Source organism: Nicotiana tabacum, chromosome 19 (genome assembly GCF_000715075.1).
Source record: "Nicotiana tabacum cultivar K326 chromosome 19, ASM71507v2, whole genome shotgun sequence".
Classification (NCBI taxonomy): domain Eukaryota; kingdom Viridiplantae; phylum Streptophyta; class Magnoliopsida; order Solanales; family Solanaceae; genus Nicotiana; species Nicotiana tabacum.
In genome coordinates, this window is record NC_134098.1 from 87,780,048 (window position 1) to 87,796,312 (window position 16,265).

A 16,265-nucleotide genomic window follows, 5' to 3' on the forward strand; every position below is an offset into this window, starting at 1 on the left:
TTCTTTGTTTAATTAAAATATATATATATATATATATATATATATATATATATATATATATATATATATATATATATATATATATATATATATATATATATATATATATATGTATATATATATATTGTGAATTGTTAGGGAAAAATATTAAAAGATAAAAATCTCATATGCTTAATTTTCTGTTTAAATTAATTAATTGTTAAAAGAAATTGTTCATCCTCTCGAATTGATCTTATAATAAATATACTCTCCTTCCGGAGGTACATAAGAAAATGTCCTTCTTTCTTGTGGAGCGGGCCGAACGCCTAGGCAGGATAGATGCATCTATGGATCACGCCGCACGTCCCTCGGCAGTATACACGACACTCTGGATCGGGCCGTACGACCTCAGTAGAAATCGTGCATGATAATAATAATTACACGATACCTTGATATCTTAATTGCAGCTTGTGAATTTAATTAATAGATTGGAAATTATTGCATTTGAAGAATTTTTATTATTTCTGCTTATTGAATAAAAAATATTGTTAACTCTATGAATCATGCTGATTTAAATAATTCTATTTTATTATATTTATTATTGTTGACCTTAGTGAGTGTCAAAGTTGACCATGTCGTCTCTACCTCTTCGAGATTAGGCTTGATACTTTTTGGGTAAACGTTGTTTACGTACTCATGCTACACTTGCTGCACTTTTTGTGAAGGATCTGAGACATGCACTAGTGGAGGACCTATCATCGCACTTCTTGTATTTGCATTATGTATAATTTATTTGAGACAGTAGTTGGAGTTTTGTATAATCTACTAGATGCTTATACACTTGTGACATCACGTCTTGGCACACACACTAGTAGAATATTTGGATTTAAATTTTGTTCTTGGTTGTTTTAATTTACTAAATTTCTGCAAGTAAGAAGAGTTTAATTATTCGGTTAATTTTAAAAGAATTGAATATGAGTTTAAATTACTAGTTGGCTTACCTAGCTGTAGTGTTGGACGTCATCACGACCTATAGGTGAATTTGGATCCCGACAACAAACTTATGACAGATATATGTTCAACTCTCATGATTTACAAAAATAACTGTAGGATCAATTAATGGTATGTAGTATATCTTCGTCAGACCATTTTACAGTTGTAGATTTATTGTAATTGTATTAAAGCTCAAGAAGGTGGCTACAAGCGGACTTAAATTTAGGAATGTATTATATAATCCTTAAGAAGACCACAATATAACATAATGAAATATTTAATTAAAAGTGAATTGATTAGCAAGCTATTACATTTCAAATTAGTGCAGAAATCAAAGTAACATTAAAGCATTGTCCATATTATCGTGAAAACGTAATAGTAAAAAAGAAACCTTTTGTTATGATTGACAAAAAAATCATTTATAAATGTGTTTTATGAAAGAAAATACAATATAACTTAAAAACTCATAATAAATTGAGTATTTTTGTAAAGTATATCTTTTAAAATATTAAAGAATAATATAATTTATTAAATTATTTTTTTGTTTAATCAAGCCAAAATTACTTCTAAAAAGTCCCTATTTAAATTAGAACTGATGATAGAAACACATGGAAAACTAAAACATGATATCTTGGGAAATTGGTTGAAAGAATAAATTTAATTTTAATTTTAATATGAATTCCATATTTTCACTCATTTTAGGATAGCATTGACATAGTCATTTCAGAATCTATCAATTGCAAGTAATTCAGTTTTAGTCATAAACATTTGCTTCCAAAAATCACAACATCTGGGTGCATGGTTAGGCGCTTGGTTAGATAAAGAAAGCTCTTTCCAAAACGAAGAAATTAAATAGTAGATTATTCAAAATGTAGAGGCTTACTTTGGATTTTCTAATTGTTGGAGGCAATTCCTACAGTATTTTATAGATTAAATAAATACGCAATTTGCTTTTGCTCACCCGAAAAAATAAAAAATAAAAAATAAAAAGTTTCTCTCAGTCAGCTGACTAGGGGTGTTATGGTTCGGTTTTTCCCTTAAAAAAAACCAAACCAAGTAAGTCGCCTTTTTAAATATTAGAACAAAACCAAACCAATTAAGTCGATTTTTTATTGATTTGGTTTTTGTCGGTTTTTCGGATTTTTCGTTTTTTTGTCGGTTTTTTCTTAAATATGAGACATACACTACCAAACGCATATTCCGGCGAGTACATTTTCAAACCAGTTGCTCTTTGAGAAATCTATCATTTACCAAGATATATTGATGATAATTGACTCAAATAGTGATAAATAACTTAAGTACTCAATTAAAAATTAATTATTTTTAACATGAAATAAATTCTTATACTTAATAAAAGAAAGCTACCAATCAAACTAGTAGGCAAAGAATTAGATAATTATAATAGTAAGGGTCATACATATGTCATTTATAAGGGTAATATTGTCTGCCTCACAGTTCAAGGGTAATATTGTCTTTTCATCTAATTTTTTTTTAACTTCGCTGGGATTATATCGACCAGTTTGGGAAACCCGGCAATCACCGCTCTCTACGAGCTCTTCTTTGGCTTCTGTCTTCTCACTCTTCTTGTTCTTATCGGAACCAAGGCAGACAGCTCTTTGGCAGATGCAGGTTGCTAGGTTCTCTTTTTTCCAAAGGTTAACACCCAGTTGTCTGTATCAGCAATATCAGAAAAGCTCCACGCTCTGTCAGTTTCCCAGTTTCAAAACCCTTTATACCAACAATCTGTTTGAGGTAAGTTTGCCCATTTCAGGATTTCTAGGGTGACTCATATTTTGGTAGGACAACACGTGCAGTCCATTCTTAACACTTTCTGAAAAGTAACATCTCCCTCTAAAACGTCTGTTCTCTCTCTAGATTTTACAGGTCCTCTTTGTTCTCAATTTTACGGTTTATAGATTTTACAGTTTCTTCAGGTGAGCGTTCTCTTACCACTGTTTTCTTTTAATTTAGTTTGCATTATTTGGGCCCCTTTGATTCTGATTTCCTTTATCACATATTTCCAATACTACGGAGTATTATCTTTTGCAATTTTCTATTATTTGAATTTTGTGTTCCCATTGCTGCTTTCTGTTGCTCTGTAAGTGTTTGAGAAAATTCTTCAATGAATTAGGATTTCCATAAGATTTTCTTATTATCTTTGGGTTTAATTTGTTGCTTCACTTGGGAAGAGAACAGGCTGGTTGGACCTGCTTTGGATTTCTATATGAAAAGAAAATACACGGACGAACTATGCCCTCTCTTTAACTTGGGGTGTTTAAAAAATAACGAAAAACTTTTGATACTTGTAATCATTAACCGGTCATAACATTCGTGTCGTGAAAAAACTTCTAAAATTTATGATCTTTAATATGACAAGGCTATGAAAGCTTCCATTAGGGGTTAAGTGTAAAGTAGAGTCTCTGCAAGTTGGATATTGATAGATAGATAGATAATTCACCCCTGATAAAAAATTGGTAACTTACGCAAAAAGCTACAATCAAGTTGATAAACTAAATACACTGGATTAAAAAAAAAGGGAGTCTTTGTGTAAAATTAAGCAAAGTGAGACGGTATAAACAAGTTGCAGATATCTATTGCAAAAATAAAAATACAGCAAACTATTTAGCCAATTCTGAAATATGTAATAAGAATAGATCTATATAAGTTTATGATATCTCAAAGTAAACTTCACTAATAAGTTATCACCATAGCATGACCAGTATGATAGAGAGTTAGTAGCTGTTATTGGCAAGGTTTCTTCAAAACATTCTGTTAAGAACAATGGGAATTATGATAAAAACTTATGTAGAGATTCTGATCTTTACCTGTGTAAGATGTTCCTTGCATTAGAACTTAGTATGAATGATGTGCTAAGTAAATATTTGAACAGACATGTTTTATCACTTTATTTCTAGCGTTTATCACTCCTACCTAATGGCGGACCCACATATAGAAGAGTGGCTCCTGAAGCACCCATCAAACTGCTAATGAGTATATATAATTGAATTGATATTTTAATACAATATGATATAAATCGTTCATTAAGCACCCATAGCATTGGATAGTCTTCTGGTGCATGGGGTTAAGAGGATTCACAAAGGTGCTAAAACACTTCGCCGGAGAATGGTTTAGAAGTAATCTATTCATTTGGAACTTATTTATTTATGTCCATGCACTGACTGATGTACAATTATTCAGAAGATTCATATTTAGCTAGAGTAATACAAGAAAATGATGAATTTATCTTTAAATGTAAAATGACAACCACTTTTTAAGAAGTATGGTTCTTCTTTCTTTTCACAGGTTACGGGTTGCGGCTAAGACAGACCCACACAGAGAAGGGTGATTGCTCGAGCACCCATTGACTTGAAATTCTAGGTCCGCCACTGGTCCGAATCTTGAATCTTTTTGTGCTGATTTTTTCTTCCACTGGAAACATGAGGTAACTCCCGAAGTTTGAATTCAATTCAATCATAGAACAAAATAGTGCTCCATTATAGCACCTATTCCTACTCTCTTAGCTTTCTTTTAATTGTCTCTTGCAAAATCCTGCAACTTGAGTCAATGAGCATCGTATATTAGTTCTCTGGTTCCTAATTTTTTCTTCTTTTATACTTTATTATCTTTCAAAGAAAAGCTTTGTGAAAAAATGCACGTCTTTAAACTGTAAAGTTATCTATTTGTTGTTTTACATGATCATCTGATACTTGGGTCGCACAAATGAATGGTAGAAATTAAACAATTTATCAGCTATAAAAAATTTATCAGGAATTCGCAGATATATGACCAATTTGTAAGTCCTTTTATTTCTCCCAGTGATTTTTTCCTTCCTGAGTGAGAACTATACAATTTATGATAAAATTGTATGCATAGAAACACGATTATTTACATCTGTTGCTAATGCTATTCAATATTGATAATTCTCTGTATTGCTTGGCTAATGTGTTGAGTCCATTTTCATCAGATGGGGAGTGACTGTTTCGTTTATCTTATCGATCTAAGATTTCTCAAAGTTCTCTATCTCCAAACAGTTCTCCTCTTGCTCCTTTGTTCCTAATATTGCTACTGGAGTTCTCTCTGGATTATTATTTTCTGGTGGATATTCTTCTTTTTATTATTTGTTTCTTCTATCATCTGTTTTATCTTCGATGACATGTTAGAAATTTGTGTTTTCTTATGAGGTCTTCGGGCTTTTGGGCACACAAACTTTAACATGCCAAGAGATTTTGTAACGTAGGTGTTTGAGAAATTTATTCGAAGTAGGCTTTCTATTATATTTCTTTTTCATCTCACTGCTTTCTCTATTCTCAGGTATTATTTTATGGTTCCATTTTGGCAAAGATTATGTTGTAAAAACTAGCTTTGAGCATTACATAGAGACTGAAGTATTACTTTCTCTCAATGCCAAAACGCGTTAAATCTCCATCCGCCAAGTTTTTTATCTTTGTGTTCTTCAGTTGTTGCTTCGATTTTCTGTGCCTATCGATATTTGATTTTCTTTCACCGTTCATTAATGATTTAAGGTGAGCTTTTTGCTTGTTCTTTTTGTTTCTTTTCTCCAGTTATTTTTGTTTTTCTTATGATTCTAGATGCGTCTTTGTCTCTACTGATAAAATTTGACAATAGTAATTTTTCGAAGCTCTTCAAAATATGGAGGTACACTATAAGAGAGAAACAAAGAGAAGTTTTCTTTTTTACATACAAAAGAAGTTACTGAAACAGTTTGGATCCATGCTTGTGGAAACTGGGAATCTAATGTGACCTCTTTGTCACACAGGGTAATTCAACAGTTTCATTTCTTTTGGATGAATCGCTGATCTTTATTTTGGTTAGCTTGACTGCAGGCAGAGAGACTCTTTACCGGAAATACTGTAAAATAAAATTGTATATTTAGGTATCCCATGTAATTAGTTAGACTTCTAATTTTTTCTTAATATGAATCACATAATATTTAGGAGGCGCTTCATTATTGTTCAGGGCTCCTCAAATAAGGCCTGCCAATTAATGTTTACACTGTTTGTAAACTTCTAAATTTCCTTTAAATATTTTCTCTTCATTTGATACGTCTGACTTTGACAGTTAATACCATGCTTTACTTATTAGGAGATTGGTTACTGTTGTGATATTTTCGCTTGGCTTGGAAATTTGTATTTAATTTTAATATGCCCAGTAGCTTTTAGTTGAGTTTGAAGTATTCACCAAGATGACAAAAGGAACAAAACAAATATGCATTTGAAGAGGTGCTGAAATCCACCCAGGTAAACTTGTTTTATGTGTCTTAAAAGCCTGTATGTGTTACCAAGCTCTTCTTTTTATCAGTTTGAGATTGTGTATGTTGTTGCCAAATTTTTGTTTGACCACTTTTGGGTGAGTTCAATTTATACTGTATTATTTTTATTTTTCCCCTTCTGCTTCAAACTATTTGGTCCTGAAGAAATTTGCGGTGGTCATTTTTTATCTATATTTCGGGTTTATCGTTTGCACTACAGAGGTAATGATGGAACTACTGAAAGAGGTTGTGACAGTAGTTGCCAAAGGAGTTGACGAAGGTGAGACTTGCTGGTCACCACGCGCTGACCCGCCATCGATGGTCATTTTGCTAACTGGAAAGTTATTTTGGATAATAACATTGTTTTTATTTGGCAGTTAGTGTTGAATTGAGCAAGGGAGAGATGGAGTAGTCCAACCGGTTCAAACAACTGCTAGAATGTACCAAAACATCATTTTATACATCTCTAAAGACTTTTCAAGGCATGTGATGATAACTTATGATAAGGTAGTTGTTATGGTGCAATTGATTGTCTTTATTCAGAGACAGTGAATTATTCTGTTAAATTCTCTTATGATGAAGGTTTGTCAGTTGTGACTTCCTTATCCTATTGCATTTTATGTCATTACTCAAGGTAATTTGCCTCTTCGTACTGTTGAAGATGGGGAATTACACTGGTAAAATATTATAAACCAGCAGATGCAACCAATTATACACCTATTTCATGTTTGGATATGCAATTACATGTGGAGATGACATAATAGTTACTGGCTTGAAGATAATATATTGGTAAGCTGTAACGACCTGGCCGGTCGTTTGAGTATTACAACCCCGCTTCCCCCTTTACTGCTCGAATTGTACTTTACAATTGTGTAAATTGCCGGGGTAATTGGTCGGGTCCAGTGAGGTTTTTGAAGGAATTGGAACACATAGTTCCAAGGTTTAAAACTTTAAGTTAAAATAGTGACCAGATGCGGACTTAGGTGTAAACGACCTCAGATTCGAATTTTGATGATTCCAATAGCCTTGTATGGTGATTTTGAACTTAGGAGCGTGCCCGGAAAATTATTTGGAGGTCCGTAGTGAAATTTGGCTTGAATTGCCGAAAGTTAGAATTTTTGGGAAGTTTGACCGGGGGTTGAATTTTTGATATCGGGGTCGGAATCTGATTTTGGAAATTTAAATAGGTCTGTAATGTGAAATGTGACTTGTGTGCAAAATTTGAAGTCAATCGGACGTGATTTGATAGGTTTCGGCGTCGTTTGTAGAATTTGAAAATTTTAAAATTTATTAGGCTTGAATCCGTGTGTACTTCGTATTTTTGAGATTGTTTGATGTTATTTGAGGCCTCGAGTAGGTACGTGGTGTGTTTTAGGACTTGTTGGTGTATTTGGACTGGGTCTCGAGTGGCTCGGGTGAGTTTCGGATGGTTGACGGATCAAATTCAACTTGAAACATTTCTGGAACTGCTGCCTACTGGTGTGATCGCACCTGCGAAGCTTTTGATCGTAGGTGCGAAGCCCCATGTGCGCGAGATCAGTCGCATAAGCGGCCAAGAGTGGGACTGGGCAGTGCTCGCAGGTGCGAGGAATTTGCTGCATCTGCGAGGCCGCAGGTGCGAAGGTGTTGGCACATATGCGGACTGTGGCTGGCTTGGGGCGAACGCAAGTGCGAAGATGTTTGCGCATCTGCGCATCTGCGAGCCCGCAGATGCGAGAAAAGATCCGCAAATGCGAGGTTTTGGGAGGCTGGATGTTTCCACAGGCGCGCATTTTTGTCCGCAAAAGCGGATGCGTAGGTGCGAGCCTAGGCATCGCAGGTGCGAAAATGCCTGGGCAGTGTTTAAAACGAGGGTTCCGAGAATTTTTCTCATTTTCAAAATTTGGAGCACGGTTTGGGCGATTTTGTAGAGGAAATTTTTCACACAACTTGGGGTAAGTGTTCTTAACTCCCTTGTGATTATATTCCATGAATAAATCTTAATTTATGGTGTAAGATTATTGAATCTTCAAGAGAAATAGAAGGAAATTTCTCTAATGTCACAAAACGAATTTTTCAAGTTTGAATACCGATTCGTAGTTGGATTTGAGTGAAATTAGTATGGTTGAACTTGTAATTGGATGGATTGTCGTATTTTGTGAGTTTCGTCGGATTTCGAGACGTGGGCCCCACATGTGATTTTTGGGGCGTAATTTCGGATTTTGTGGAAAATATTAGCATTTTGATATGGAGTTAATTCCTATGAATTGTGTGGACTGAATCAAATTAATTGTGGTAGATTCGAGCTGTTCGGGAGTTGATACGCGCATTGTGGGATTTCTGGAGCATTGTTTATCTTGCTCGACATTGGATTCGGCTTGTTCGAGGTAAGTAACTCTTCTAATCTTGGAGTTGAGGGTATGAACCCTGAATATATGTATTTTGTGAATTTTGGGAGGTGACGCACATGATAGGTGACGGGCGTGTGCGCGTGCACTATAGAAATTGTGACATAATTGTTTCTGTGAAATTTTATAGTTAAATAATATTGGCATTTTCCATGCGATTTTATGTGTTAAAGAAATTGAGCTCAAAAGTATATTAAAAATCATGTTGAGGCTATGTTCCAGTATTATTGGGACCCTCAGAGGTCATATTGCTGTGAATTATTGTGTTAAATTGAAAATTCATACTCATTCATATTCATTTCATTGCATATCATAACTAAGTTTTATGACTCTATTTTGATGCATATAAATATTTTGGGCCGAATGCCCTGTTTTACTGAAATGCCCGAGTGGCTTGAGAGGTTTATGACTGAGTGAGGTCGAGGGCCTGATTTATGTTACATATTTATGGGATCAGGTTGCACGCCGCAACATGTTACATATTTATGGGATCGGGCTGCATGCCGCAACATGTTTGATATCGGCCGAGGGCCTGATTGTGAGGATGTGTGTGGATTAGTGTTGCCCGCTTACACCATACTTTATTATTATAGCACGTGAGTTGTCCGTGTATCACGTGAGTTGTCCTTGCAGATTATAGCGTTTGGGCTGAAGGAGCCCCTCCGGAGTCTGTACACACCCCAGTGAGCGCAGGTACCTACTGAGTGCGAGTGCCGAGTGCTGAGTGACTGGGAGGCATGAGTGATTGTGAGGTATGCCCGAGTGGCAAGATTGATTGTGAGGTATGCCCGAGTGGCAAGAGTGATTATGAGGTATGCCCGAGTGGCACGAGTGACTGTGAGGTTTGTCCGAGGGGCTGTATATGAACGAGGTTTAAGATGTGTATTCTGTGTTTTGGTGATGGGCCAGTCTAGAGGACTTGAGGCCAGGTTTAGACTGCAACTTAGGCTTGGCAGCTTCAGTTGTAACTTGTACATTTGGACTCATGTGTCCGGTAATATCCCTATGGGGGGAAGTTGTGGCTCGATGAGCGGCAGAATGGCTTTGTGATGAGTATGATGTAAATGCGGGATGTGTTAAGACGATTTGAATATGATGAGTAGTGTTTCCTTTAAATGTAAAGGTAAGGCCATTGGGTGCTTGATTTTCGAATTGATGTAGCGTATAATCTCCAGTATGAATGTTTTGAAGGCTCTTTCACATTGTTAAATTTTGGGGTAAAATTAAATTCTCACGTCTGGTTAATGAGTTTGGACTCAGATAGAATAAGTGATTGCATAGTAATTGTGAATGCGAAAGGGTATAACAAGATACCAGATTGAGGCTAAGCAGGTGGATTATCCCCTGCGGAGTAATCTACGTAGGTGTATTCCTTATGATGTGAGTAGAGAGTTTCTTTTCTGCCGACGGGGTGTATGGGTGGAGATTTGAATTTGAATCTGGCTGATAAAGTTGACTTGAGTGTTAAGAAAATAAATGCGAGCTTAGTAGATGATTGAAGTATTTTATGGTTGGCGTTGTATGAGCTTGAGAAAGATTTTTCGTTGAACCGACTGCGGTATTATGACAGTAATAGAGTATGGATATTGCGAGTTATCTAGTGTTTAAATTTATGGCTTTGAGCCAAGTGGGGGAGTCTGCTATTGACAATTTGATTTCATGTTTAGGTGTTAAATTTTAATTTTGGTCTGAGGCATACTTGTGGGTTAGCTATGACTTGCAGAAGTTGAGATCGAGGATGACTCAAATAAGAAAATTCATGGTTAAGGATTATATTGCACGCATGAGTATATGAAATTCGTGGGATGAGTGAGTTGTTATTGGTGAATGACGTAGTGCGCACGGAGTATGAATTTGATTGGGGATATTAGAGTAGAGTTACTTCTTTGAGTTTTGTTGTACTAATGGGGCACGTATCTTTTGACCCATTTGGGCGGTGCAATTAGATGTGAGCAAAGTGGGTGACTCCTGAAAAAATTCCAGTGGGTTTGAGAATTATATATAGCAATTGAGAATGTTTTCGGACTTGTGTATGGATTCTATATTTTTGTGTAAGGAAGGTAAGAAGAACAATTTCAAATTCACATAAGGTATTCTTAAAGTGAGTGTCACAGTTGTGGTATTTTTGAAGAGGCTTAAGAAGAATACAGTTGCTTATGGGCCGTAGGGCGTTGTGGTTCTATGCTAGGTTTGTGGGGGTGAGTTGTGGTTAAAGATCGTGATATTTTAGTAAGGAGAAGTATCAATTTCAAGACAAATTCGGAAGGGACTTGGAGAAATAGGACAACTTGGTAGTAGATTGGATCAGTATGGTAATGGATATGATCGGTTCTTTGAGTGCTTATGATGTATTTTTTTTTTTACAGGTGCTTTGTGCCAATACACCTGGGCTTTGGCGACCTGCATGGCTTGGTTGATTTAGAGAGATTCAACTCTGATGACCTGATTATGTGCAAATGGATTTCAAAGCATTCTCGAGGTTTTCTACCACGGTTTGAGACGGGTATTTTCCTACCGACTTGAGTAGCATGTTGAGTATTGTGACTCAGAATGATTATGAGGTTCTCGTATTTTTTTTCTTCAAATGATGGCATGATAGATGCGGTGAGTTGTGTGGGATTAAGGTTGGCGTGTGCAAGGTCACGGTTTAGCCTTGAAAGGGAGGTCATAAATTCTTAGAGGCATGAACAGTTTTCGATGTCTAGATGAATACTATTACTACTTGGTGTCGTATGAGAAAGGGGCCGACTTCAGAAGACGCATTGTATTTTTGACTTACGGATGTATAAATTAGTATTGCGGTACTCACATGGTTGATAGACTGCTGATATTCAAATTTTGTCAAGTGGCACGGAAGAATTTATAAAGTATTTCTCGTGGGATGATCGTGTATGAGAGAGGCGTTAGATATTCGGGCGGTGGAGATGGTATCAAATATGGTGATTCGCGTGTTCTATGGATTTGGAGATTGAGAGTTCTCAGGAGCGGATTATTTCATGGTTGTAGACTGTGAAGTTGTGGCCGAGCTAGCTAGATGATAGAATGTGTTATGATTCAGTCATTACGAATTTTTGAAAGAATTTTTATCTATTTATGAGTAACCCGAGTTGATTTGGCGGTCCATTGGTATGCCCAATTAAGATGTGTATTCTACACCGAATTGGAATAGTTGGCTCCATACTGCTATTGTTGAGGGATGTGTCATTCGGTTGATATTGAGCTTATTCGTGTTTTGAGATGATCTGTGAGTTACTCCTTTATGTTACGAGGAGTTGTGATTCATTGGTTATGTGCACGGATGGTGCGGTTCTATTTGAGCTTTATAGTGGAATTTGAGCGTGATGAGTATTTGGGTATTGCATGATCAATTACGTAATGGTTCTGTTCTTTGAGGTTTTGTGTCGCATTTTTGTTATTTGCCTCTCCGTGGTTATTGATTTTGAGTAGGGTGGCTCGGGGTATATAATATGGACCAACGTTTGGATGGAGACACCTATTACAGCGGAGCTATGTTAAGGTATGAACCTTGTGTTAGAATCGGTTGATGGTTCTACGGTGTATGATGAATTTTCAGCGTTTTGTTGTGGCGATACTTGTTAATCTTGCGAGGCAGTTCTCTCATTTGAGTCATTTTCATGACTGAGTACATTTGAATTGTTGCGTATTGGTACACGGATGGCATGGGCTGTGGCTCTGAGTTATATTGGCGCGGCATGTCCGTGGAATAGTTGTGTTTAGTAATATAAAGTCATTGGACCTAGAATGGGTACTATCAGGTTCGATTCCGGTATGTTCGGAAGGATGATATTGAAAGTCGGCTCAGAAAGCGATTATGGTTCTGGTTGGGGTGAGAGAGTTCCGTGACTTGTTGATCTGGTAAGTGGTCATGAAATTTCGCGTGTTTCTTTTATTATCAACAGTGTACGAAGGTTTTGGGGATGAGGTTTGGCTCGATATAGGTTTAATACTAGTATGCGGTTGGTTTTGGAGTAGTCACTGCGATTAGGAATGGTGCTGCGAGCATGCGAGTTGTGTAATATGTTGGTTGATTATATCCGTGGTTATAGTTATAGCTCGATGCAACTTGTTCGGACTCATACAGTGTGTAAATGTAGGATTCGTGTCTTGAAAGAAATTCTAAAGGTTGAAAATTTAATTCCAAAGGTTTATGGGCTAAGGTTAAATTAATGATTTTCAATTGCATTGTGTAGTCAAGCCTATATGGAATAGGGTGACATGGGTTCACCCCCGAATACGTGTGTGGTAATATGGAACAGTGATTTGATGGCTTGGAAACAACTGTTGGCACGTTCGAGGACGAACGTATGTTTAAGTGGGGGAGAATGTAACGACACAACCGGTTGTTTTGAGTATTACAGCCCCGCTTCCTCCTTTACTGCTCGAATTGTACTTTACAGTTGTTGTGTAAATTGTCGGGGTAATTGGTTCGGGTCCAGTGAGGTTTTTGAAGGAATTGGAACACTTAGTTCCAATGTTTAAAGCTTAAGTTAAAATAGTGATCGGATACGGACTTAGGTGTAAACGACCTCGAATTCGAATTTTGATGATTCCAATAGCTCCGTATGGTAATTTTGGACTTAGGAGCGTGTCCGAAAAATTATTTGGAGGTCCGTAGTGGAATTTGGCTTGAATTCCCGAAAGTTGAATATTTGGGAAGTTTGACCGGGGGTTGACTTTTTGTTATCGGGGTCGGAATCCGATTCTGGAAATTTGAATAGGTACGTAATGTGAAATGTGACTTGTGTGCAAAATTTGAAGTCAATCGGACGTGATTTGATAGGTTTCGCTGTCGTTTGTAGAATTTAAAAATTTCAAAATTTATTAGGCTTGAATCCGTGTGTAGTTCATATTTTTGAGGTTGTTTGATGTGATTTGAGGCCTCGAGTAGGTCCATGGTGTGTTTTAGGAGTTGGTGGTGTATTTGGACGGGTTCCCGAGTGGCTCGGGTGAGTTTCGGATAGTTGACGGATCAAATTCAACTTGAAACATTTCTGGAATTGCTGCCTACTGGTGTGATCGCACTTGCGAAGCTTTTGATCGCAGGTGCGAAGCCGCATGTGCGCAAGATCAGTCGCAGAAGCGGCCAAGAGTGGGACTGGGCAGTGCTCGCAGGTGCGGGGAATTTGCCGCCTCTGCGAGGCCGCAGGTGTGAAGGTGTTGGCGCAGATGCGGACTGGGGTTGGCCTTGGGCGAACGCAGGTGCGAAGGTTCGCGCATCTGCGAGCCCGCAGATGTGAGGTTTTGGGAGGCTGGCTGTTTCCGCAGGCGCGCATTTTTGTCCGCAAAAGCGGATGCGTAGGTGCGAACCCAGGCACCGCAGGTGCGGAAATGCCTGGGCAGTGTTTTAAACGAGGGTTCCAAGAATTTTTCTCATTTTCGAATTTTGTAGCACGGTTTGGGCGATTTTGGAGAAAAAATTTTTCACACAACTTGGGGTAAGTGTTCTTAACTCCCTTGTGATTATATTCCATGAATTAATCTTAATTTTTGGTGTAAGATTATTGAATCTTCAAGAGAAATAGAAAGAAATTTCTCTAATGTCTCAAAATGATTTTTTCAAGTTTGAATACCGATTTGGAGTCGGATTTGAGTGAAATTAGTATGATTGAACTTGTAATTGGATGAGTTGTCGTATTTTGTGAGTTTCATCGGATTTCGAGATGTGGGCCCCATAGGTAAATTTTGGGGCGTAATTTCGGATTTTGTGGAAAATATTAGCATTTTTGATATGGAATTAATTCCTATGAATTGTGTGGACTGAATCAAATTAATTGTGGTACATTCGAGCCGTTCGGGAGTTGATACGCGCAATATGGGATTTCTAGAGCATTGTTTAACTTGCTCGACATTGGATTCGGCTTGTTCGAGGTAAGTAACTCTTCTAATCTTGGAGTTGAGGGTATGAGCCCTGAATATTTGTATTTAGTGAATTTTGGGAGGTGACGCACATGCTAGGTGACAGGCGTATGGGCGTGCACTATATAAATTGTGACATAATTGTTTTTGTGAAATTTTATAGTTAAATAATCTTGGCATTTTCCATGCGGTTTTATGTGTTAAAGAAATTGAGCTGAAAAGCATATTAAAAATCATGTTGAAGCTATGTGCCAGTATTATAGGGACCCTCAGAGGTCCTATTGCTGTGAATTATTATGTTAAATTTAAAATTCATACTCAGTCATATTAATTTCATTGCATATCATAACTCAGTTTTATGACTCTATTTTGATGCATATAAATGTTTTGGGCCGAATGCCCTGCTTTACTGAAATGCCCGAGTGGTTTGAGAGGTTTATGACTGAGTGAGGTCGAGTGTCTGATTTATGTTACATATTTATGGGATAGGGCTGCACGCCGCAGCATGTTACATATTTATGGGATCGGGCTGCACGCCACAACATGTTTGATATCGGCCGAGGGCCTGATTGTGATGATGAGTGTGGATCGGGGCTGCCCGCCTGCAGCATACTTTATTATTATAGCACGTGAGTTGTCCGTGCAGCATGTGAGTTGTCCGTGCAGATTATAGCGCTTGGGCTGAAGGAGCCCCTCCAGGGTCTGTACACACCCCTAGTGAGCGCATGTACCTACTGAGTGCGAGTGCCGACTGACTTGGAGGCATGAGTGATTGTGAGGTATGCCCGAGTGGCACGAGTGATTGTGAGGTATGTCCGAGTGGCACGAGTGACTGTGAGGTTTGCCCGAGGGGCTTTATATGAGTGATGTTCTGTCCGAGGGGCTGTTTATGATTTTATCACTGAATTGCATCGCATTGGCATGCACACATGACATACATGCATAGATATGTATTTTTTCCCCTCATGCTGTACAACATCACATCATTCATGATTTCTCACATATTTTGACAGATGGGCATAGTGATGCATTTGTTTTACACGGGTTATCCGGAAGGAAAATGAAACATATTAATTATTATTGAGAAGATTTTTGGAGAAATACAATGTTTTCAAACTATTTATATTATTGGCAACTTCGGCAAACGATTTGGGTTTCCACTGATGTATTTGAAAGAAATAACTACTATTTTTTTAAATCATTATTTGGCTGAGTATTTTATCCTCGAGTTACTTCTAGTTTTATTTGCTTTATGTTGTTATGGATTATTGTGGACTGTTGGTTTTGGACTCGACCTTGGTAGAATCTCATCACTACTTTCAACCTACGGCTAGGTTTGTTACTTACTCAGTACATGAGGTCGGTTGTACTGATACTACACTTCTGCACATTGCGTGCAGATATTGGCTGTTGTTGTTGCTGTGCTCGATGGTTGCGAGACTTGAAGATGTACATGCGTTCCTGCTGTAGCTGCCCCTTGTTCATGGTAGCCTTAGATTTTATAAAAGTTATGTTTATGTACTATTCAGACAGATTATGTATTTATTTTATTTTCCCTTTGAATACTTTATTCTTAGAAGCTCATGATTTGTACTACCAGTTCTTGGAGAATGTATAAGGTTAAGATAATTATTTACTTAAATTTCTTTAATAATTGTTATTGGAATTGGATAGTTGAAAGTTGGCTTACCTAGCGGGTTGGGTTAGGTGCCATCACGACTAGTTTGATTTTGGGTCGTGACAAGGTGATATCAGAGCAA

At 37.3% G+C, this 16,265-nt stretch overlaps 1 long non-coding RNA gene across 3 annotated transcripts; it reads left to right on the plus strand.

Annotated features, from left to right (window-relative positions):
* The first annotated feature begins 2,494 nt into the window (after positions 1-2,494).
* Positions 2,495-16,057, plus strand: LOC107797855 (uncharacterized). 3 transcript variants are annotated; one of them, XR_001650776.2, is made up of 5 exons: positions 2,495-2,724; positions 2,848-2,906; positions 4,276-6,748; positions 8,520-8,607; positions 15,906-16,057. It is a non-coding gene; the product is annotated as an uncharacterized LOC107797855 (long non-coding RNA). The 3 variants fall into 3 exon arrangements; XR_001650777.2 differs by lacking the exons at positions 8,520-8,607; positions 15,906-16,057 and having other exon boundaries at positions 4,276-6,521; positions 6,619-6,846; XR_001650775.2 differs by lacking the exons at positions 8,520-8,607; positions 15,906-16,057 and having other exon boundaries at positions 4,276-6,846.
* The last annotated feature ends 208 nt before the right edge of the window (positions 16,058-16,265 follow it).